The sequence below is a fragment of the Mesoplodon bidens genome, assembly GCF_964165515.1.
Source record: "Mesoplodon bidens genome assembly, chromosome: 5".
NCBI classification, from domain to species: Eukaryota; Metazoa; Chordata; class Mammalia; order Artiodactyla; family Ziphiidae; genus Mesoplodon; species Mesoplodon bidens.
Window position 1 is genome coordinate 61,217,745 of NC_138161.1, and position 25,599 is coordinate 61,243,343.

The 25,599-nt window shown below is 40.9% G+C and overlaps 1 protein-coding gene across 18 annotated transcripts in view; it reads right to left on the minus strand.

The window, feature by feature from the left end:
- Positions 1–25,599, minus strand: part of ZBTB20 (zinc finger and BTB domain containing 20) — an 830,948-nt gene that overhangs the window by 68,409 nt on the left and 736,940 nt on the right. For 17 of the 18 annotated variants that reach the window (XM_081234533.1, XM_081234531.1, XM_081234534.1 and 14 more), the window contains one exon: positions 3,720–3,820. The gene's annotated coding sequence lies outside the window, so the exon portion shown is untranslated. Of the gene's footprint in view, positions 1–3,719; positions 3,821–11,016; positions 11,047–25,599 lie in introns of those variants that run through there. The other variant, XM_081234528.1, reaches the window with a different exon arrangement.

A 25,599-nucleotide genomic window follows, 5' to 3' on the forward strand; every position in this document is an offset into this window, starting at 1 on the left:
GGGATCTTCCCGGACCGGGGCACGAACCCGTGTCCCCTGCATCAGCAGGCGGACTCTCAACCACTGCGCTACCAGGGAAGCCCAGAACCTCTTTTTGATAAATACTCAGTCACTGGATCATAACAATTTTGACCCATGACCTTGCTCATTAACTCCTTCCCCCACCCCAATCATTTTGGTGTGGTAACTATTTCTTTGCTCTCCTTCCCAATAATACATGCAAGAGGCTTAGTAGAGTGTTTGGGAAGAGGGGCAAAGGGGAGGTGGTAACAAACCACCCCAGTGGGGGTTGGTAGTAGAACTGAGCTCTACCATCAGTAGCTGTGCACCCTAGGCAGATTCCTCTGCTTCTCTGGGCCTCAGTTTCCTCATCTGTAAAATGGAAATAATAATACCTTCTAGGGCTGATGTGAGGATTAAATGAGATACTTCCCGTCAAGTGACTGGCATAGCGCTGGCACACGGTCAGTGCCCCATGAGGGTAGCTCTTTCACAGAGAGCATCAGTTCTGCGGTTTTCATCATTTCACCTAGAAGGAGGCACTTCCTTTAGCTTTTTTAATATCTAGATTTGGGCAGGGGCAAATGGATTGTAATTGCAGCAAAGGCAGAAAGAATGCTAGGATAAGCACACTCTTCTTCAACACGTTGATTTTACCGTATCACCCCCCTGACACCCTCTTTCTGTTCACATGTTTGTCACTGCTGCTACTACACTATTAGCTCCTCTTGAAGTTGAGGGTCAAGCAAGCTACACTTGGCCTAGAGAAGCCCATCAAACCTGAGCACTATGGTCTATTCATTGAAACCAACCTTTGGCACTCTATCTTATCACGTCTTCTTACAATTTATCCTTTCACTGCTTGGTCTAATGTTCTCAGATCCATTTAAGATGTTTTCATGATTAAAATATTTTATTCTCTCAATTTTTCAAACTTCTTGGCAAGGTTGATTTATAATGTTTTTCAGTATATTTCTCCCTCACTGTATCAGTCAGGATCTTGGCAAGAAACAGATGGCACACTCAGAGGTTTTAACTGAAAAGAGTTTAATGAAAGGACTCTCTACTGGGGTACAGAGGAGGTAAGGGATCCTCAAGGGATGGTGATACACCAGGGACTAGCAATAGTGCAAGGTTGTTAATCTCAGCTTTAAACTGCTAAACTGAAGGAACGAGGAAAGGTGTGGAGTTCCCTAAGTCTAGTCAGAACTGGAGGAGGGAAGGGGCCGGGCTCATAATACCCTGACCCCACTCTCCTCCCACTCTCACGTCTCTTGCTGATGCCTCCTTTTGCCTAAATTCAAAGGGAAGCCAGAGGAGAAGGCAGCCTAAGTAACGTGGTCCAGAAAGGTCGGTCTCCTGGGCCATGTATCAGGGCAGAGAATGTTCTGGGGTTTTGTGTGTGTGTGTGTGTGTCAGGGGTGAGGGGGAGATGAATAAGCATACCTATTTTTCCCCTCTCCATTTCCTTTACCCTTTTCTTCTCAATTATACTTTCTGGAAGGAAAGACACAGCAAATCAAATGAAATCAGTTCTCTCTTAGTGTCCATTTACCTCTTTTGTCTATTTGTAATTTATGGGGGAAGAAAACTGAACACAAGCTACGTGAGAGCAAGGATTTTTGGTTTGTTCTGTTCGGTGCCACACCCCTAGTGCCTAGAACAGTGCCTGGCACATAGTAAGTGCCCAGTGAATTTTACTTGGCGGAGTAAATATACTCATGTCTGCTGTGCCAGACGCTACATATACATTATCTCATTTAGTCATTGCAACAATCCAGGTAAGTGGGCAGGTTGCTGAGCCCAGTCGTGCAGGTGGTGTGGGAGTGGGTAGGCTTTAAAATCTAACACTCACTCACTCCTTACCCACCTCCAGGCCTTGAGACTTCACCCAGGTATTGTGAATCCATAGGGAGGGATACATTTGTAATTAGTCTACATTTTTATACCATATTCACCTTACTGAATGAAGGTTTGCACCTATCAAGTCTCTGTAAGTTTATTTCTCTTTTACGTATGAGGAAGCTGAGTTTCTGAAAAGCAAAGGCTGCAAGGATTAGAACTCAATTCGTCCATTCTCTAGGACCTGCAAAACGTGAATGCAGGCACTGGCATTCTGCATAGGGGAAATATGTCCAAAGGCACAAACAGCCCAGCTCCCTTGTGGGCTTCCCGGAGATTTTTAGGAAATCTTAGCTCCTGATTTCTAGGTCTGGTTATGGGTTCTCTGCAGTACAGGAAGGTAGGAGTGGCAAAGACTCTCTTCCCTCCCAAAGGATAAACCAGGCTGAAACTTTGGAACCAGGCTGCATCCTGGTGTGCCTGTGATACCTGCACTGGCAATAGTTACTCTGTGATGAAGAAAAACTCAGAAAACTCTCCAGATGTGGGGATTTCTAACGCATTCTTTCACTTGAACTTAAGGACAAATGAAGGTGCTTCCACAAGCAAGTTCCTTGCATGGGTATGGAATGAGGACACTCTATTTTTGACATTTTGTCATGTCTTTAGTCCCCAGTCCGTCGAGCGCATTGGTACTGTAGATCAGTCTAATGGTTCCCACCTCCAACCTGGCCAGGCAGGCCTGCCTATTGCCTTCATATCTGTCACCACCAATTACAATTCAGGTGACTGACGGCATTAAAGGTAAAATGCAGTGCAAAATAAAACTACACAAAACTCTGACTTCATCCCTTTGGGTTTGATTTATGCCAGAATAGTTAAAGACGTAGAAAACATGAATGTGAAAAGCCTACCCGAAGCCTGAGAGGGATGTTTGTCTCCCAGGTTTGGCATTTTCCAGTAACAGAGATGTCTGTAAAACACCATCCCGTTACCTGCCTCACACCGTATAAGAAAATGTGTAAATATAACAACCAGAATGAGTTTTTCTTCTAAAATGTATAATTATTTTGTATGCATAGCCTCTAAGTAATTTAAGTTTCTGGCTTTTCTAGTAAAAGAGAGCATATATTCATCTGTTACTTCTAGCAATGATCAATGAATACTTGATGTCACTCTTTCATCAGTATTTTTCTGTAGGCATCATAGCTCCTACCCCAACTTATTTCTGCAACTTGACTTGCAAGGGTTGCACTTCTCCTACGTAAATGTCTGATGTGGAGGGAACTAAATCAAGTGCTCAGAGCTATGCATCCAGAGGGCAGAGCTGACCTGGGCACAATGGTTTGAGATGTGGCTGAAGAAGCCCGCAGCTGCAAGGGTGGGTGTTGGCCCCCTTGAACAACAAGGAGGCCACAGCATGGGACACAGAGATGCAGCTACATCACAGGTGGACACAGGCATGGAAAGCTGGCTCACGGATGTGTCCAGCGTGGCGTGAAATGACAAGCTGCAGTGAGATTCAACAGAGTGGCAAAGAAGGGTGATGAGAAGCAAACAGATAGGGCTGGAGCTGCCACCGCTTCAGGCAGAGGCGCAGATGACCAAGCAGAACAGCACCGGTCCCTGCAAGGTGCGCTCAGATGCAGCTCAGCACAGCCACCCAGCGAGGCAGGCGCGAGGCTACCCAGGGTGCTCACTGCAGGCTGGAAGCGGAGAACCAATGCAGGCACTTCAGGACTGAGTCTGGTTACCTTGCCGCATCCAAGAGATGAAGGCATCTAAAATTTCATCTGCTCTTACAATTGTGTGAGTTTTTTAAAAAAATTAAACAAAGTGAACTAAGAAGCCTCTCATTGGAAGCATAATGTACTCACAGTAGTTTTCAAATAAATGGTGTCACTCTTCAGGTAAATCACTCCAAGGCTTGGGCCTAGTGCAGATGTTCATTGGGGCAGGGAGCAGAGAGCGGCTGCATCTGGATCAGACAAGGAACAAACAAAGATAAGGCTGTTAAATGAAGAGGTGATGCTGATCGCTCATTCTATAGAGCCAGAACCGTGGGACTTGGTTGAGAGTCGGGTCCTGCACTTTGCACCAGAGAACAGTGAGTCAGGGGAGGGAGATGGAGAGGGCGTTGTCCAGGCCCCATTTTCAGTGTTTCCACCTGACTGCCTGTCTGGTGTGAAGCTGTCAACAGCACCCGCCAGTGTGGAGCTGACGGTGTGATCCTGAGTTGGAGTTGAGGTGGAGGGTGAGGGTACGGGAAGCCTGGCCACAGAGGACTTTTCTTCCAGTGTTCATTCCACCGCAATCTCTCTCTCATTGCTACTCTGAGATTTTTTTTTGCTTTATAACAAAGTGAATCAGTTATACATATACATATGTTCCCATATCTCTTCCCTCTTGCGTCTCCCTCCCTCCCACCTTCCCTATCCCACCCCTCTAGGTGGTCACAAAGCACCAAGCTGATCTCCCTGTGCTATGTGGCTGCTTCCCACTAGCTATCTATTTTACGTTTGGTAGTCTATATATGTCCAGGCCTCTCTCTCGCTTTGTCACAGCTTACCTTTCCCCCTCCCCGTATCCTCAAGTCCATTCTCTAGTAGGTCTGTGTCTTTATTCCCATCTTACCCCTAGGTTCTTCGTGACTTTTTTTTTCTTAGGTTCCATATATATGTGTTAGCATACGGTATTTGTCTTTCTCTTTCTGACTTACTTCACTCTGTATGACAGACTCTAGGTCCATCCACCTCATTACAGATAGCTCAATTTCGTTTCTTTTTATGGCTGAGTAATATTCCATTGTATAAATGTGCCACATCTTCTTTATCCATTCATCCGATGATGGACACTTAGGTTGTTTCCATCTCCTGGCTATTGAAAATAGAGCTGCAATGAACATTTTGGTACATGACTCTTTTTGAATTATGGTTTTCTCAGGGTATATGCCTAGTAGTGGGATTGCTGGGTCATATGGTAGTTCTATTTGAAGTTTTTTAAGGAAACTCCATACTGAGATTCTTGCCTATCTTAAAAACGCCCACTGACCTGGCCATGTATCTGAGCTCTTGCCTTCTCTCCACCCTTTACTACAGCCTCTGTTTTCTGCCATATCCTCTAACCCCGAGGAGTTCAGCCTCAGGGGCTACAGAATGGACCCTTGTCTGTCTCAGAGCCTCAGGCCCACAGGTCTTTTCCCAGGACTTTCCCCTTTGGCCGCACTGCGCCCTGATGACCACTGTATTCCGGAAACTCTCCTGCCTTCTCATTGGGACGCTGCACCATCCAGACTTCCCACTCTCAGTTCTCTTCTGCCCTTTCACTGGCCTGCCTTTTCTCTCCTGTTTCCTAAATGCAGACAGGCCTCAAGATTCTCTCTCTCCCCTCAAGCTTTGCCTACACAGCCACCCTCCATGGCCTCAACAGTCACTTCTCCATAGAGAACACCCACATGGCTATCTTTAGTCCTCATTTGTCTACAGAGCTCCAGACCTGCATTCTAAATAACTGCTGGTTATCGGTTCATTGACTCATTTGCTTGTTTGTTCATTCATTCATTGTTTACATAGACTCTATTAGGCACCTAGAAAAGATGAATAACATGGGGCCTCTAACTCAGAGAAGCTCACGTCACCATCATACACTGCACAGGCACTTCTAATTCAGAAAGTTTCCAGCAGAATTCGTTGCCCTTCCCTCAAAATATATTGCTTCTCCAGCCTTCCCAGTTCCTGCTACTGGTACCATCTTTGTCCAGTTACTTGTGCCTACAATTGAGGAGTCTTCTTTAGTTCCTCCTTTTCTTTCATTTCCCATATCCAATCAGCTGCCAACTCCTGTGATTTTTACTCAGGCTGTGAATCAATACTCACTTTTTATCCCAACACCTGTTTATCCTTTTATCACCTGTTGCCTGGACTTCTGTGAGTGCCTCCTAACCGGCTTCCCTTCCCCCAGATCCTCTTTACCTCTAGTCCATCCTTCACAACAACACTACATTTACTGTTCTAAAGTACCATTCTAAACACATTACTCCTTTGCTCTTTGCTTACTGGATTAAATGCAAACTTCTCAGCTTGGCATTCTAGGCTCCTACAATATAGCCCCAATCTAATTTCTTACTCTTTTTTTCTACAGTGCATTCTATACTGCAGAAGTCCCATTTGTTCCCACCATGGGCATGGTCTTTCCTCCCCTTTCCCAATGTCTACACAGAGCTTCTTTAGGGGTCATCCAAACACCACCTCACTTATGAGACATTTTCCAAAGGAAAGTGCCCTTCTCAAATCCTTAAGCACTTTTTGCACCACTCCCTTCCCACGTTCTATGGACTCTAACAATTATTTGTGTAATTTGTCTCCCCCCACTTAAGCTTCTTGAAGGCAGAGGCCATTTTTACTTTGTGTACTTTTTATTTTGTACCCATAGTGTGCAATGCCTTGCACACAGATTAGTGCTCAGCTGATGTCTGCTGATTCAGACCCCAAATAGCCAAAGCAATTTTGAGAAAGAAAAATGGAGCTGGAGGAATCAGGCTCCCTGACTTCAGACTATACTACAAAGCTATAGTCATCAAAACAGTATGGTAATGGTATAAAAATAGAAATATAGGTCAATAGAACAGGATAGAAAGCCCAGAAATAAACCCACATGCCTATGGTCAATTAATCTATTATAAAGGAGGCAAAACTGTATAATAGGGGAAAGATAGTCTCTTCAATAAATGGTGCTGGGAAAACTGGACAGCTACATGTAAAAAAGTGAAATTAGAACATTCTTTAATAACATACACAAAAATAAGCTCAAAATGGATTAAAGACCTAAATGTGAGACCAGACACTATAAAACTCTTAGAGGAAAACATAGGCAGAACATTCTCTGACATAAAGTGCAGCAATATTTTTTTTTGATCCATCTCCCAGAGTAATGGAAATAAAAACGAAAATAAACAAATGCGACCTAATTAAACTCAAAAGCTTTTGCACAGCAAAGGAAACCGCCCTGAAAAATGAGGGGTTGGGGTAGATGAGCTTTAAGGTCTTTCCATAAACAAAACGAAAACACAACCCACAAATTGGGAGAAAATATTTGCAAATGATGTGACTGACAAGGGATTAGTCCCCAAAATTTAAAAACAGCCCATGAGGCTTAAAATCATCAAAACAAACGACCCAATCAAAAAATGGGCAGAAGACCTAAACAGACATTTCTCCAAAGGCGACATACAGATGGACCAGAGGCACCTGAAAAGATGTTCAACATCACTAACTATTAGAGAAATGCAAATCAAAACTACAATGAGATATCACCTCACACCAGTCAAAATGGCTATCATCAAAAAATCCACAAACAATAAATTCTGGAGAGGGTGTGGAGCGAAGGGAACCCTCCTACACTGTTGGTGGGAATGTGAGTTGATACAGCCACTATAGAGAACAGTATGGAGGTTCCTTAAAAAACTAAAAATAGAGCTACCATATGATCTAGCAATCCCACTCCTGGGCATATATCCAGAGAAAAACATGGTCCGAAAGGATACAGTTCATTGCAGCACTGTTTACAATAGCCAAGACATGGAAGCAACCTAAATATCCATCAACAGAGGAATGGATAAAGAAGATGTGGTACATATATACAATGGAATACTACTCAGCCATTAAAAGGAATGAAATAATGTCATTTGCAGCAACACAGATGGACCTAGAGATTGTCATACTGAGTGAAGTAAGTCAGACAGACAGAGAAGGAGAAATGTATGATATTGCTTGTATGTGGAATCTAAAAAGAAATGATACAAATAAACTTATTTACAAAACAGGCTTAGAGAACTAACTTATGGTTACCAGGGGAGAAGGGTGGGGAGGGAGGGATAGTTAGGGAGTTCGCTATATTTAAAATAGATAACCAACAAGGACCTACTGTACAGCACAGGGAGCTCGGCTCAACGTTATGTAACAACTTAAATGGGCAAAGAATTTGAAAAAGAATAGATACATGTATACGTATAACTGAATCACTTTCCTGTACACCCGAAACTTTCACAACTTTGTTAATAAACTATACTCCAATATAAAGTAAAAAGTTAAAAAGGTTCTAAAATAAAAAGTTTATTAAAGAAAATAAAAGCAATCAAGATGCTTGCTTAGAGTCATGGAAGCTGAGAGTGAACTGGAAAGACCCTGAAGCTCACCTACTCCAGCCCCTCTTTTTTCAGATGAGGACATCAAGGGAACTGGCTTGCTCAAGGCCACATCCTTACTAGCAGCTGAGCAACGACAATTGATAGAAAAGGTCACAAATCTGAATATCTACCGGTGTTGCTTGGCACCAATAGACCCGGCAGACCATCAGCAGTGACCAGACCAGAGAGGGTAAGGGGTTGGGTGCATAGCCTGCAAGGATACACTGGGTTCCACAAAAAGAAAAACTTTGTTTCACTTATTCACTTCAATAAATCAAACTAATAAATGTCCTTTTATAGTTAACTGATGTTTAAAAAATGAGGGTGGATTTAAAGAACAAGGAAGCAAACTTTTTAGCATTACCAGCAGAAACAACTGTGACAATACTGCAAATACCACTGGGGTGATTCAACTCAGGGTGAAAAAGCAGAATGAAGAAATTTCTCACACTTTGGAAAAGCAGTGGGTTCAGCTGAAGTTCTTGGTGAGAACATGCTGTGGTAATTCTATGGTTAAATTCATCTTACAGAAACATAGGTTATTGGCAATCTTGCTATTATGCCACACCAATAAATCTTTTCCCACCTCACTTTGCCCAGTATTTATCCTATAGGCTTGTTTAAATTTTTACTTATTTTCCTTTCATTATATCACCAATCTACTCGTAGAAAAGGATAGATGACTGCTTCCAGGTCTGTTCTAATTTTCATCCCTTGTTCTTCTCTTGTGGTAGACGAAACATTAATTGTTTAATCTCCTCTCTATCCTCATTCTCAAACAGAATCATTTTCTTTCTCCTGAAGATGTAAAGCCCAACAAAACACGTTGTGGGGATAACAGTGTTTACCTAGGTGAGGAAAACAGACTTTTCATGGGGATCTCAGTAGATTTTACTTGTCCAGAAAAGCTCAGCTCTTAAATGCTAGCCTCCGGCCCTACAAGACTTCACCTGTCTCCCCCAGGTGAGCACCTTACTCACTGTTACTCACCAGAGGAGAAACGTGGTACTGGTCATTATATTCTCTTTGGCCAGTATGGTGGAGCCATGCTATGCATTGAGAGATCCATTAAATAGTAACACCCATGTAAAGAGCAAATTGGGCTCAAGAGTTCCTCATAGTTCTTTTCTCTTTTTTTTATAAGCAGATATTCATTTTAAATTAATTAATTAAGTAATTAATTATTTTGGCTGTGTTGGGTCTTCGTTTCTGTGCGAGGGCTTTCTCCAGTTACGGCAAGCAGGGGCCACTCTTCATCTTGGTGTGCGGGCCTCTCACTATTGCGGCCTCTCTTGTTGCGGAGCACGGGCTCCAGACGTGCAGGCTCAGTAGTTGTGGCGCCCAGGCCTAGTTGCTCCGCGGCATGTGGGATCTTCCCAGACCAGGGCTCGAACCCGTGTCTCCTGCATCGGCAGGCGGACTCTCAACCACTGCGCCACCAGGGAAGCCCAAGAGTTCCTCATAGTTCTTACTAAACCATCACATGGCTGGACAGTTATCAACCCTTCACCAGACAGAGCTTCCTTCTCTTTTCTTCCCTTGGCAGCTACATTAAAATGATAAAGGAAATCACTGGTCGATATGTCTAGTACATTGCAGTGAAAAATCACCTGGAAGCATACACACCCATTGTGTAATTACATAAGTGTACATTTTAAGTATGTCTAACATTCGATTTCAATTGTGCATTTTATAATTAAATGGAGACATAATCTTTCTGTCCTTTAATCACACTCCTCTTTCTCAGCTCCACATCCTCTTGCTATGATTTTCCTTTCACTTTTGGGCAGATTGTCACCTCTCTCCTTCTTCTTATTTCCCTCTTGCCTTAGCACACACCCGAGGGTTTTTAATTAGAACTATTGCACGGTGTGTCATATTTCATTACTTAAAGAGTAGTTATACTCTAAAAAGACTCAGTGAAAATGACTTTATGAGGTTTCACATTTATCCTTTTTCAATGGCGTCCGTATTCAGTGTACTCAGTTTTTAAGTCAAAAGGTAAAAGGCTGCTGGGGTCATACATTTTTCCCAGAATCTGGAAATCCAGCTATTCTCTCTGCCACTTACATCATCACTGTAATAAAGACTCTGCCCTGGGAGCCCAGCTGGCAAGGTTCTGAATGGTGCCAGAGGCAGAAGAGACAGTGGGTCATTTCCACTCCAGACTGCTGTATTGTTGACAGCTCTGCAGATCTGTCTCGGAAGCCCTTAGAGAGCAGAGCTGTTATGTAACACACTGCCACAGATTGCTGCGAGGAACTTTCGGCAGAGATCTCATTTCAGTATGGCCATTCCCCTTTGGAAATCACACCAAATCATTCTAAAATGACAGATGGGGCTTCTCTGACAAAGGCTTATGAAGAAGGTAATAGTAACAATAATTTGTTAGATGTCTAAATGTTGTTAGGGACTGCATGAGGTATTTTTATGTGTAAGTTCATTCTTATTTAATCCTCACAGCAATGTCATGCTGTAGGTGTTAGTATACCCATTTTACAGATGTGGAAAAGTGAGACTCAGAATGCTTAATGAACCATTCCAAGCTTAGAAAGCTGTGGGCAGTGAGGCCAGAATTCAAACCCAGATCTTTCTGACTCGAAATCTGTGCTTTTTTTTTTACTACACAACAACTGCTCCAACACAGTATGGACACATTTCTAGTTCCCACTGTGATTTCAGCACAAGAAAGAGGTTTATGTTATTTCCATAATGGTTCAGAGTCACTGAAAGAACTGGGAGTACAGACCTCAGGTGAAGGAACTCTTTCAGAAACTATCACTAAGTATAACTCCTTCCTAGCTTCTTTCTATTTGAAGATGAGGATGCCTTGTACTGGTTTTCTCAAACTCTAATGAACAAATGAATCACCCAAGATTTCTGATTCAGCGTGCCTGGGGATGGAGTCTGTGGTTCTACATTTCTAACAAGCTCCCAGGTGATGCTGATGACACTGATCTGGTACCACAGGTCCTATGTCTGACACTCACCTTCCTACTGAGGGTTGTTTTCAAAGGAGCAGTTCAAGCTGAAAAACTTGGCTAACAGCTCACACGGCATGCCTGGCTTCTGATTGGGCCAGTTTGTCAAGTCATCGGGCATTAGACATAATTCAAGGAGTTTCTGGCACAGAGCACATTGTGAAAAAAAATCATTTCTAGATCCCACAACTGGAAATTAAAATGATAATGTCTCTATCATATGAAGTTCCTATTTTTTTCCATTATTGTTATTTTTAACAATAGTATCTGGTAATAATTCAAATAACACCTTTCCTCTGAGAAATTCAATGAGCTTTACTAACCTTAACTGTCTAACAGTGATTCCCAGGTGTAGAGAAAGCTGTCTCAAAGATCACAGTAAATTTAAAATTGTTCCACTTCCCTCCTTTCTTCGCCCCAAAGGTAGTGATGAATTAGTGGTGAGGGGTTACTAATTGGCAAAGACCCACTAGCTCATAATTTGAGGCACAGGAAATTTCATAAAGCAAGGATAAATGCAAGAAATAATCAACAGAGAGATGGTTGTGAGTGCAGAGAATGTTGGTGAAAGAGAAAAGGAGAGCGTTAAAAAGAAGTAAGAGTAAGGAAAGAAAGAGCAAAATCATAGAACTAGCTGCATGACCTTGGCTGAGTCATTTAACCACTAGGTGGCTCAGCTTTTTCATCTGTAAGAAAAGGAGGTGAATTTTATGATTTTAAAAGTCCTTTAAAACTCTAATAGTCCCCTGAGAAGAAAGATGTGGGAATTAAGTAGCTCATCAACCTGTTAAACCACTAAACCTGTTAAAGAAATCTGTTTGACTTTTAACTTTTTAACTAATTACCTGAAACAAATTCCCAAGTCTATATTACCAAACCCACCTCCCTGGAAACTGATGAGAAAACCATTTAATGAATAAGGCGCCAATCATGGCCAGAAAAACTAATCAGGAACCCCATCTTCAGCTTTTTGATGCTACAAGAAATGTTTTACTTAAAAAAATTTTAGCTCCTTAATTAACCACTAGTTAATACCCATGTCCAGAAGAAGTACCTCCGGTGGCCTGAGGACCCCTGGGATAGCCCTGCCAATAGAAGGTCCCACTCACTGTTTGTCCCTTTAAATCTATGTTAATTTTCTCTACAGGGATCTTGATTCCTCTTTGACAATTCATAAACTCTGTTAATAAGAACTGCACATCCCAGGAGCCTTAGTGTTGTCAGGAACAGTTGATTTTTGTTTTTAAAATAAGAGATCTTTGGGACCAGGTAAGAGATAGATATATAGATAAAGATATATACATACACACATACATATGCACATACACACATATATAGGTGTTTATACATATGATGATACTTTTTCTGGTTTTAATGAATACCTGGTGATGGAAGCCCCTTCTCTAAGTCATTTGATACTGGAATCTTCCGGTCCAAAAAGGCTGCCGCAGAACCTGGTCATAAGGTCACTTTAACCTCCATAATGCGGATTCCAACATGAGAACAATTTAGGGTGCAGCATGTTATCTGGTGTTATATCAGAGTTATCTATACTTTGCCCCTCGCACTGAGTATGTTTTCTGGACATAATCATTACATTTGTGGCTAAATGGAGAAACATCAAAATGGCATTAGCCAGAAGAACACGTTGTCACTGTCTCCAAAGTGAAAATCACTACCCTCTTCCTGCTTTCATCACCTCCACAGTAATCTGGCTACCCGTATTAAATGCTTACTGTGCAGCAAGTCTTGTGCTTGGCACTTTTTATACATTATTTAACTTTATCTCTTACATTCACTCTTCAGAGATAGGATTTATATTCTGATTTTATAGATGAGGAAGCTGATGTTTAGGAAAGGTGAAGGTTTTTTTTGCCATAGATCATGAAGCTAGAGGGTAACAAAGCAGGGCTCTAGGGCCAGGTTTTAACCACAATGCTTTGGGGCTTAACCTACACCAAGCTGTGATCACTAAACAACTGATCTCCTGCCTTCATTCCGCTGCGGTTTATTTGAGGTCCTCATCATAGGCTTATGGTATTAGATTCTCCATCATGGTCCACTAATGCCTTCTTCAATCTTTTTTTAAACTTTTCCAAAACCTTCTATGCTTGATTTATGTTTTCCCTCCCTACTTTCATTAATATGTCAACTTAAAACCCATTACCATTTTTTTCGACAGACTTTTATCATCATCTTTTTCAGCTACTTCTTAGCCCTCATTCTCATTCCAAATTACTCTTTTGAGGCCTCACATTTGACCTCAAGTGTTCTAATCCCAGCCTGATAATTCCCCTTCCTTAATGCCTAAGGAACCTACTCTTTTCACCTGGTCCATTAGTAGGCTCTTGCTGGCTTCACCGGAAGTCTTTGTCCAGTCTGACCTTACCCCATGATCAACCATTTCAACACTATTCTCAACAACTCTCCAGATTTCCTTGCTCCCCTGGGCTTCTATGTACAGGGCCTCTTCTTATGTTATTCAGTTATGAATCCATATCACCACTCACCATTCCCTCCCACTCTCAGTACGAAACCCTGCACATGCATGCCATCTGTACCCTTACTCCTTGCTCAGTGTTGTTTCTGAGTACAAGCCTGCAGTAGTTTTTCTTCATACGTTTTACTTTATCAAGTCTCATTCTTCATTCTCTTTTTCAGTTGATGACCTTGCCTCCTACATTAGTAAGAGGATCTACAGCATCCAGTGTGGTAAGCTCACTGGCTCTCATCTCCTTCTCCAATATCTTTAAAGTTTTATCATTTTGTTTCCTCAAGATATATCTTTACCTTTTTCTACATTCTCCTCCTATCTTGGAGTTTATCCTCTCTACTTCTGATCTCTGTCCTTCCCTTTGGTTCCATCAGTGATATCTTTTTTTTTTTTTTTTTTCTGTACTTGAAGACAGAAAAAAATAGTAGTACTATTAGTACTTCATAACAGTACTAAATTAATCGTAACAGTATAGTGTTGCCCTTCAAAATCTTTACAGCTGGTATATCTCAAAGTGAGTTTTATAGAACACTAGAACCTCAAGAAGAACCTCAAAAATGGTTCGTTGGTCAAACAAATACAGGAAACACAGAATACTATATGTCTCTCTTACAAACTCATAATGCCCATAAGGATATTAAAGGTGTTGAAGACCCCAGCATTGTCCAAACTTACTGGATTACAGAACCATCCCCCACTCCCTCCATCTTTCTACCGGCACATTTATTAACTTCAGAATATGCTTAGAGAAGATGCTTTAATGGATTTCCCCTGGCTCTAAACTCTTTAGCTTGGGTATGTTAGTTCACTGAATCTGTATCAAATAAGCCCTCTCAGATTTCTTTTCCATCAACACTCCATTTGGTCTAAACTGGTTAACTTACAGAATGTCAGAAAGACTAAGCACGTTCGTGTCTCTGAGCCTCTGAACATACCATTTTGGCTGCTTGGAAGGCCTCTATGACCTTTTTGTTATCTAGGCCTTTCCTTTCTTTCAAGGCCGTATCAATCATGTATCTGTTATGAAAACTGTCTCAGCCCATGCTGACCTCTGCTACTCATTTAACACTTAGATAAATGGTTGTAGTTTAACCCCTGTGTCCTCTATCACTGGTAAGAATGTAAATCTCTAGGACATAGACCTTGGTTTACACATTATAAAAACTCCAGCACCTAGGGTGGCCCTTTGTGCAATATTAGGGGGTTATAATCGTATTATTAGAGGCCGTGAACAGAAATAGTTAACACTGGGGCATGTTAGGTCAAAACTTGATTTCTGTAGCTATGGGGTCAGTTTAATATGCTAAAGGCCCAGGTGAACGTACCACCGCCTTGTGGGGAAGAAACACCATCCATTATTACCATGATCACCTCCACAAATGGTAACATGTATGCTTTGGGGAGATGAAGGCTAGATCTAGAAGAGCAAAGGCAGCTCTGTTCTTAGGTGAAGATGAGACTTTGCATTAGTTGACTCCAAATGGAGAGAAGACTAAAATAATCTAGGACCATCAGAGGACCCATGAAAGGAACCAGTGGAACAAATGCCTCTCTACCAATGAGGAAATCATCATTCATGATCATTAAATCGTGGTACCTGGATGATAAAGAAAAGCCTCTTTTCCTGCACAAGGAAGTCGGTCTTGTGCGAGGATCCACTGCTTATCACCATGCCTGGGACACAGAATATGCCATTCTGCAGGGTAGCAACCACCGGCAGGATGTCAAAGGCCTGAACGTGCTCCTGCCTTCCAGGCATCTTCCAGCCTCTATCTCTTTGGGTCAATCTGGAGACACGTTGCATTGATGAAGTTAAGACAGCTCGGCTGCTGCTAGCACAACATGCTACCCCCAAACAATGAATTCCATCATTCCTGTAAAGCTCTTTTTCTGCCACACCACATAGACCACTGAGCAGATTTTAAGTCTCAGGCGAGTGTGCAATAACCAGATATTAAGGGGCTTTGAGTTTTTCAGATTAGATGTATTCTGAAGTTAGGACTTAATGGATTCCCTAATAGTGAGTTTGTAGTGAGGCTAGGACTAAAAATTTGGTCTCTTGATGCCCAGTCAGGGAGTTTGATTATGAGAGAAACAGAGTATAGTTTTCTTCCTTAAAACTGCAGCAACATATGATTTTCACATTTTGGTAGGGGAGAAAATGAATTTCATTAAAGTATAGTTTGTGAAGTATTTTGCTATCTTCCTGGATAAAAAGTGGTATACAAACCAAAGATTTAATTGAAAACTATTTATAAGTTAAAAATGTTTACTTAGGCTTACTTCAAAATAGGTATATATTATATTATATAATGTATGAACATAGAAGGATAATGGTAAAAATGCTATAATAGAAAATTCTGTGTTGGTCCTTAGTTAAAATTCATAACAATGTATTATTTATTATTAGTAGTAATCAATAATAAGCATTTTTAAAACTGGAATTTTTATTGTGGGAGATTATTGGGTGGGTGAAGCTAAATGGCTTAGCTAATTTTCTGTCATGTCCCTGTTTAGAGTTGCTTTCTGAATAATTTACACACTTGAGAGTGAAAATGAAGGGTAGCCTGACTTTTGAATGTGTCACAGGCCACTGGGTCAAGGCTGTTGCTTTCTGAGAGCCATGGGCAGCTTCTGCAGTAAAGTATCTTAATTTCTTCTTTTTGTTGTAAAAATAGTTTACTTTTATGTTCTTGGTGAAATTTGCGATCTCTGCATCTCTCTTCTGATGTCACACGTGGTGGAGATGGGGGGATACTACTGGCAATCTTTTCGCTGATTTACACCCATCAGAGCTTACGTGGTACTTTCATGGCCACTCTTCAAAAGTGACTTCTCCCCACCACGAGTTACACAGATGAGAAGTCTGGGGTGGGGGAGGGAGGTTTAAGTTGCCCAGCTAATGAGCAGAAGAGCTTAAATCTAAAAACCATGGTTTTCAGCAGAAAATCCTTTTTTATCCCCCAAAATGCCATGGCTGCCAACAAGGTTTGTAGCAAATCCGAGAAGCAGAGTACTAGATGGAGAATCAGAAGAACTACCTGTCTTCTTGGATCTGATAAGTACTAGTTGTGTGATCATGGTCAAGTCACTAACTTTTCTGAGTCATATAAAATCATGAGCAAGGAAACAATGAATGACATAATTACCTTCCAGCCATAAAACCTCTCACCTGTAAAATGGTATTGATTAATAATGTGCTTGGCCTATCTCCCAAAGTTGTGAGGCTAAAATAAGCTGATGTATGTGGAAATGCTTTGCATTCTGAGAAGTACTGAATCAGTGTAGTCTCAAAGAACAGCTACTGGAGGAATTAGGAAAGGGCTCCATGTGTGTCTACACACACAGCCAGTCCACTTCCATTCAGGTTTGAGGAGAAGCTGTACTAAAGCACTGGCGGCAGCTCAAATCTCACCCCATCCCTCTCCCCTTCCAGCGTGCTGCAGAGTGTCACTGGAGCAAAGTTACTTGAATGGGTGAGCCAAACACTCAAGTTCCAACTTTGCTGAGTAGAAGCCACAGAGAATTCTGAGCCACAGTGCAGGTAACAAGCACTGTTGCTCCAGGTGTGTCTGAAACATGGGGGAGACCCTGGGGAGTGATGTACAGGAAGCTGGGGAGGGAGGTCAGACATCCCTGCTCCCGAGGCCCAGTTTTCTCTTGTACACAGCTCCAGCCCACATGATTTCGCCTGGTAGTCCCAGGAGACAGAACAGACCCAGAAAGAGCGGGAGCCTCCTCTCCTGATAACCTAAGTGCTCTGATTGAAAGGCAGAGGGTATCAGCAGAATGGCTGTACTGAGTCGGCATTGATTTCTCCAGCCTTTGTCTGCGTCTGGTTTCTGTCTCGTTTGGAGGTGGTTACTGTTACTACAAGCAGCATGAATCATGTCTCTGTTAAAAAACAGAGCTTCAATTGTCTTATATTACCCCTGGTAACTGCAAGTCTAATAATAGCAAGCCATTTACAGGTAGGGAGTCTGTCTTCTCCCAGACATACACGCACACACTACTTCCAGTGCCTCACAGTACAGTGAGACAGGCAGCAGAGGGAGAAAGGGGACAGCACGATTGACTTTTGGGGCAACTTTAAAACATATTGAATAATCATGCATCGCAGGGCCTGATGACCAACATGTTTAACTAAACTAGTTTTATAAACTGCAGGAATCAAGCATTCTTCTTCAAAGTATTTGAAACAGCAAGGAATCCAAACACACCAGATAGACACCTTCTCTAGCATCCTATTACTGTATAAAACCCCCAAACTCCAGCGATGGGAGGGTGTGCAGGGGATAGGAAGAAGGTAGAAGTTTCACGAGATCAGCAACTAGCTTGCACCAGATAGGTTTAATTTTCCAAGGACTTTTTCTTCTCTCCTTTTTGGGTGACCAGATAGAGATATTTCAAAGGTCCTTGGCTACAGTCATTGCATAATATTCTAGAGAGTGAAAAGCACTGAAAACATGGCTGCAATGTCCCACTCGTCAGGCTATACCTTGTTGGGTACTGTTACCTGAGCCACTTTCTTTGGGAGGGAGAACCTTGTATCTGAAGACCTGTATTTCCCCTATGAGCATAATCTCTGCCTTGTAAGTCAAGATGAGGTCTTTTGTACATGATCCCCACTCCACCACCCGTTAAAGTGATGACCAAAAAGCAAAACAAAAGGACAGGCGGGAAAAAAATGACTCAAAAATTATGAATGTAAGTTTTTCTTTAAACCACCCATTTGACTGAGAAAAAAATGGCTCTAGATAGCAAGTTAAAAAGTGTATGAGGAAAAAATAATCTAAATTTGTAACATGCATGTCTCCATTTCCTCACTGCCTCATCATGGCCATCCCAAGAAAAATCACTGCAGGCTATGTTTTTGGAGTGTGCATTCCCAGGAGCCGAGTAGCTCTAGATATCATAGAAATTGGACCAGGGGAGGACTTCATGGAAAATTACAGAGAGAGGCTACATCCTGTCACTCATTTGGGCGAGGACCACAGAAGGAAAACTTCCTTCTCTGTTTTGACTGTTCAATAACATGAAACAGTAGACTTGGCTAGTTCAAATCAAAGAATGCCCTAGGACACACCTACTTTAAGGACCAGAGCCTGGGCTATTCTGTATGCTCTTCAGCTGTTCAGGAATGCAGAAAGGCATATGGATATAGTTATAAGTCAAAATGGTTACATTGCTCACAAAATAGTATTTATTCTGCCTATTTCCTTTTGGAATACTCCCTACATCCATAAGCAGAAGAGTTTTGAATAAAAGGAGGAAAGAAGGGAAAGAAAAAGAAAAAAAAGAAGAGAGAAGAGAGGAAGAGGATGGAAAATGACTAATGTCCTGTTATCCCAGCCTGCAAACCTGGCAGGAGTTGATAACAAAACCTCTACTACTGCTGCCTAGTAGTACTTGCTATGTGCCATGTGGATATGGTTTCTGAAGGAAATGAGTTCTAGATTTTCCTCACAAATACCCAAATGCAGAATAGTAGGGATCTTGACCATTAAATCACCCCACATAACAGCAGTGGAATGTAGCGGACGGGGCTAGACTCTTATTTCATTCACTTTGTGCTCTTTGAGTTGGTATGCTGGTGAACTAAATGTTTTAATAAAAACAGCCACGAGACACCACAGTTTCTTTCACAAAAGACTTTTCCCTCTGACTACTATTGTTGAATGATTCCTGCTTCTGGAAGAGCAGATAGTTTGCCTCTTCTCCTTTTCGTGGTCTCAAAAGCCAGGCTCTTCTATGCATGTGTGAAGAGATTACACTCACCTGGTATTTCAGGGCACTATGTCAGCCAGTTCCTTCACAATGGTGTGTTTGGCCCTCGAGCTAGGACTTGGTGGGCCAGACACATTTAAAATGTAAGAGTGGATTATTATATTATTGTGCGCTGCAACAGTAAGAGTATTTCTGGATTGTGGCTGACAAGTAGATCATAATAACCGTATGTGGTGAAACAAACCACAAGACATTGTATCAGAAGCTCAGAGGTAATATTTTCAAATGACCCAGAGATTTTTTTGAAAAAGAAACATGATGGATGCTTTTTCCCCCTTTCAATAAGCATTTATTGAATGCCTAATGTCAGTGATGGACTCTGTTCACAGAAGGGAGCTGGGCTACGCCAGACTCTCACCGTGTTCTTTCTCTTCTAACACTGAATGAAATATCAGTAAAACACGAAGTACAGCCTTTTTTCAACCTGATAGGCAATCAGTATGTAGTAACTGGCTATGCTGATGAGAGCAGGAGCTGGTGATACTAATGGCAGTGGGAAGGTCTTCCTTACAAAGGCACCTCAGTTTAGGAACATCCAGGGACAATTCAGAGGGGATACCTAAGCAGATCTGGTCTGACCTATTTATGCTTTCCAACAAAGGTCCAGAACTCTAGAAACCTTGAAAAATCTAATAATATGATCATGCCATTTTTATTTTTATTTTATTATTATTATTATTTTTTTTGCGGTACGCGGGGCTCTCACTTGTTGTGGCCTCTCCCGTTGCAGAGCACAGGCTCCGGACGTGCAGGCTCAGTGGCCATGGCTCACGGGCCCAGCCGCTCCGTGGCATGTGGGATCTTCCCGGACCGGGGCACGAACCTGTGTCCCCTGCATCGGCAGGTGGACTCTCAACTACTGCACCACCAGGGAAGCCCGATCATGCCATTTTTATAGGAATGATAGGATTTTTATGAAGAGGCATCTATATTTATCTAGTGAGCTTCTCTGTATTTGTAGACTACTCAGGATACTTCTGAGAACCCATCTTAATTTTTAGAACCATTTCTAAGAATCCAGCAATTTATTATTTTAAAATAAACTTCAAAGCAATTAATTAAGAAGCTTGTTGATAATCAAGATACACAAAGCAAGGCTGGTAGGATAAGGCAAAGTTAGAGTTCTCCAAAACGACTGCAGAGAAACTGAAGAAATGACAAAGTGTTTGGCTGGAAGGCATCTGACTGTAGATCAGACAATGTGGGTCCCCAGCCATGTTTGTCAACTGCTGTAGATATTACAAGTCATCCAACTTCTCCTGAGTCTCACTTTTCACCTATTTAAAATGGGAGTGCTGGATGCGACGGTCTTTAAGATTCTTTGCAGTTGTAACATTTGATGATTTTAAAGTAAAAAAAGTAATTCTCCCTTCCTCTTGTTTTGGTAAACAGGTGGCTTTCCCTTCATCTGTGTCTATGTGGTTTGCACCGGGTTTTAGGTTTCTAGGTTCTAGAAGTCACATAGTAAATTTTCAAGTCATTTTTCCTTGTGTACATGATAAAATGATAGTGGAATAACTCTCTCTTCCTTTCCATATCCGTGTCTCTTCTCAAATCAGACTTACACGCCTAACATTAAAAACACAATCATTCCGTCACTGATGAAGATTCTTCTCATCCTCATCACAGACCCTCACTCATGCTCATGCAAGCTTATCAGATTGGGTTATTTCTATATTTATGTCCTGGCTATTTTTTCTCTTCCAACTTGTTTATGAAATCCCTGGTAAGCATAAAGCTGCAAAAACAAAAACAAACAAATAAAACAAAACAGCTCTGTTTGAATAATTTACTTCAGTTAAGGGAGTATAAGAAAACATTCTAACACCCAGGGGAAAAAAAGCTTTAAAAAATACTTCTGCCATAAAAAGAAATGAAATTGAGTTATTTGTAGCGAGGTGGATGGACCTAGAGTCTGTCATACAGAGTGAAGTAAGTCAGAAAGAGAAAAACAAATACTATATGCTAACACATAATATATGGAATCTAAAAAAAAAAAAGGTTCTGAAGAACCTAAGGGCAGGACAGGAATAAAGAAGCAGACATAGAGAATGGACTTGAGGACACGGGGAGGGGGAAGGGTAAGTTGGGACGAAGTGAGAGAGTGGCATGGACATATATACACTACCAAATGTAAAACAGATAGCTAGTGGGAAGCAGCCGCACAGTACAGGGAGATCAGCTCAGTGCTTTGTGACCACCTAGAGGGGTGGGATAGGGAGGGTGGGAGGGAGACGCAAGAGGGAGGGTATATGGGGACATATGTATGCATATAGCTGATTCACCTTGTTATACAGCAGAAATTAACACAACATTGTAAAGCAATTATACTCCAATAAAGATGTTAAAAAAAAAAGTACTAGAAAGACTAGTACAGTGGCACCCATATACCCAACGCATAGATGAAAAACTTATTGTTTTGTCACAAAAAAACTCTGTATCTTAGAAAAGACTAAATAAAATGTTATATCAATGATAGCTTCATATGTTGTTATTCTTTTTCACTATATGGAATGCTACATATGGGGTTTATAGTCTGTTGTACAGATGTGGATATTTTTCCCAGTCTTTCTCAGGCCACTGCATTCTCGAAGCCAAGAAGGTTCAGGGCTTGCCGAGATAGCTTTATATAGACAAAGGAGCCACAAAGAAAACCCAGTACCTGGAGCTTATATCATATCCTGCCTGGGCACTCCATTTACTCATGACTCGCTCTTTTCCATCTGTGTCCTGTTCCTCTGCTGGTTTGACTCCCTTTACCTAGGATGCCCTCTGTTTCCTCCCTTTACTGCTCAAAATTCCCCCTATCTTTCAAGACCCACCTAGCTCAAGCCCCATTTCCGGGAAGCAACTTAGGTTGACCCAACTTGGGACCCAGTGATAATTTTCATGGCTAGCAATCGATAATTAGCCCTTGTAATAACTGGAGTCACTGAGAATACATATCTAAGAAGTTCTCAGAGAACACCAGAGAAAAAGGTTGTAAAGAGTTGCAGCCTCTTCATAAAAGGAAAAAAAAAATGCTAGCTTTAAGAACAGGACCAATATAGAAACTGTGGTACAAAAAATAAAAGTTGTAGCCTTGTAAAGAAAAGTTGTAGTTTGTACAGAAAGGACTTTTTTAGAGTTGACTTTTTTTTTTTTTCAATAAAGCGAAGGATATTCTTTCTTAAAAGTAAGAGTTAAGACACTGGATATCGCAATGTACAGTACCATGAAGTTTGATTGCACTAATTATGAAGCTAAAGTATCAAGATTTTAATAGAAAGAAAATGGGGCACAGATTAATAAGGCAAAGACAGAGGTGTGTGTATAAAATCTGAATTTCACCTCCCCCCAGTCTCCCTCAGTCTGACGGCCACACCACGCATTACGATCAACTCTGCCAGTACCTCGCTGGGCTTAAGTGATGGGCCATGATACATTCTGATAGTAAAAGATAGAATGAAGCTAAGGAATGCTGGATGCTGTTATACATGTATATGATTTTATTTATGTGTATATTTTTATATCTATATATACAAACATATATATTTGTATGATGTTTGGCAACCTCACCCATGGTATTCCTGTGAAGTAGGCATGTGGTAAACATAATTAGCCCATTAAACAGATGGTAGGGCTCTGGCATATCTCACCATATTCTAAAATGGTGGAGCTGTGAGCAGGGACTGGAGAGAGAGTGCAGTTTGATATACGGGTAACTGCAAATCTCTGTGAATTGCTACTTTCCTGAAGACAATCTGGGTAGGTTGCATTTGGCTGAGAACTGGGGATGGTTTGGGAAGATTTAAAAATATACAAGGGGACAACTTTTCACATTCATTCAGATATAGTATCTTCATTTTCACTTACTAGGGACTTTTTTTTAAAAACAGCTTTTTCTCTTAACTCATCTGTGTTCCAAGCAAACTCAAATTGCTGAGCAGATTAAAAAACAAACAAACAAACAAACAAACAAACCCTACACATCAAGTAGAAACACCAGGTAAAATTTTTTTTAATTGTCTTTATAAAGTGCACTCTTGGAAAGGATCAAGTTGAACAGAGGTTTGGTACCATAAATATAAACACATAGCTCTCATTGTCGCTCAGTGACCAGATATGCGCAAAAGCACATGTGATGAACTTTTACCTGGCTGAATTATGTGGCCATGGCATTGCCACTCCATGGTACAGCTGGCTGCAGAGAGCCTGTAATCAAATATTCTAGCCCAATTCTTGGTCAGTTGAAATAGGGGCTAGCAGAAGAGAAAGGGTTACTAAAAGTTAAGACTTGAATTTACAAATGTATTTGAACTGGCTTCAAGAAGACGTGAAACATCAATACATCTGGAGAATAGAACTTGCAATTGACTGTTCTTTACCATCTGGTCTCAAGAACATTTTCTGCTTGGAAGTTGCATAAGCAATGAAAAAACACACAAACAACTTCCTGTACCATGCTTTTGGTCACTTATAATGATGCATTACAAAGTAAACCAGTTAAATATGAGCAACTCTGCCTTACTCCAGATGACAAATACAGTATATAGCTAAGATCAGTGACAGAGAACATCTTTATTTTAAGAGATCTAGACTAGAAAAAATATTCAACAACAAATATCCTTCCTTCTAAGGTATTTGTCTTGAGTAGTTTTGGCTAGATTGATTTTTAATGTCACTATAAAACCATGTCTAATTTTTTCCAAATTAAAAAAAGAACAACAAAAAGAGCTATACTAGGGAATGAAATGTTCCATATATATTTTTTAATGACATAAACTTGCCTCTTTAAGCAATAAAATATATCTTACACTTTTTTAAATAGAAAAATTTTACACATCTCTGTTTTCTTAAACAGAGTAGGTTGCTATCATTTACATTTTTTCTTATAATACAGGGTTATCCTTGTGAATACCCATTGCTCCTATTTTTCAGAAATACACTTTTTTTTTTTTTTCTCTTGGGAATCAGCCTCATCTCTCTCTGCTCAGTCTAATGGCCTCAGTCTAATGATCCACTGCCATAGCTTGTTGGTGTCACTGTCCCAGGTTTTAAGAGCCATCTCCTTCCAACCTGTTATGCTATGTATATTTTCTACTCTGCTTAGGATTGGAAAATTAGATATGTGAGTGCTATAGAGACATTATTGCCTGGAAGGGTTCGGTTGGAAACTTTGGGACGCTCATTTTGATGTTTGAAGGTCTTCATTTATTTCTTTGTTCAGGGTTGTAATTCAGAAGTCTGAACTGCAAGAAATCAGACTTCGAGTTGTTGTACAACACCGAGTGTGACATTTATGCTCTTTTATTGCAAGGGATTTTATTTTCAAAGAGTTGCCCAGAAATCCATTCTTGATCACTTTATTTGTAGGTCTCTGATCCATTCCATTTCACTCCCTCGATTTCCGCAGGCAATGGAACTAACATGATAACACTGAGAAGTAAAGAAATAGCACATTTTTTAGGATAAGTTGGGACAGTCTTGGTAATTGACTTCATCATAGGGATGGAAGCAAAAGTATATAGTCAAGTTAGAAAATCTCTCTGGACTTCCAATCTTTTCCTAGATTTTTGAATGGGACTCTGGCCTTACTGGATATTAGAAAAACACTAAAAAATTGTAAATCTATTTATGTTAACTTAAGCATTCAGGAAAGTAACATCTGATCATCTTTTTCCTCTTTCCCCTAAAGGAGAAATCACTGTAATTCAAAATCTGTGATAGTTGGGATAGGGATTTTGTTGAAATTTACCTTTTTTCTAATCTCTGAAAATGGGACTTCTAAGTAAACTAATAGTGTTTAGATTGTTGGGAGGGAGGGAGAAAGGAGAACCATGTTTACCTATAGGAGGGGAAAACGAAAACTTAAAATATTTAAAAATACACATACCTGATACGCTACTGACAATTCTTATTTATTGAAATCAGTGCTTAAGAAACTCTACCTGTGAACACTTTGAAATCCCAGTTCAAACCACATTAAAATATTCCAGGATTCATACTTTCAGCCAATTCAGATTGGTCTCTCTTTCCCAGTTTATCCCAACTGGTGAAGCTTTACAAAATAAACATCTTGAGCTTCCTAGAGTTACATTTTTATTTGTTTGACTTATTTGCTGATTTTTGTAATGTGCTTATATGATAAAAATTCTATGTAAGTGCTAGGACTGTTGGTTAGAGATTATTTTTGGATCAAGAGAGTTTGCAAGAAACTGTCAATTTTGTAGCAGCCAAGGTTATGCAGACTAAAGCAGAAGTTCGGGCATAAACTGTCTTCCACCCGTTCTCCACAACAGCAGCTGAGGACATGGTTGACGAGTTCTGAA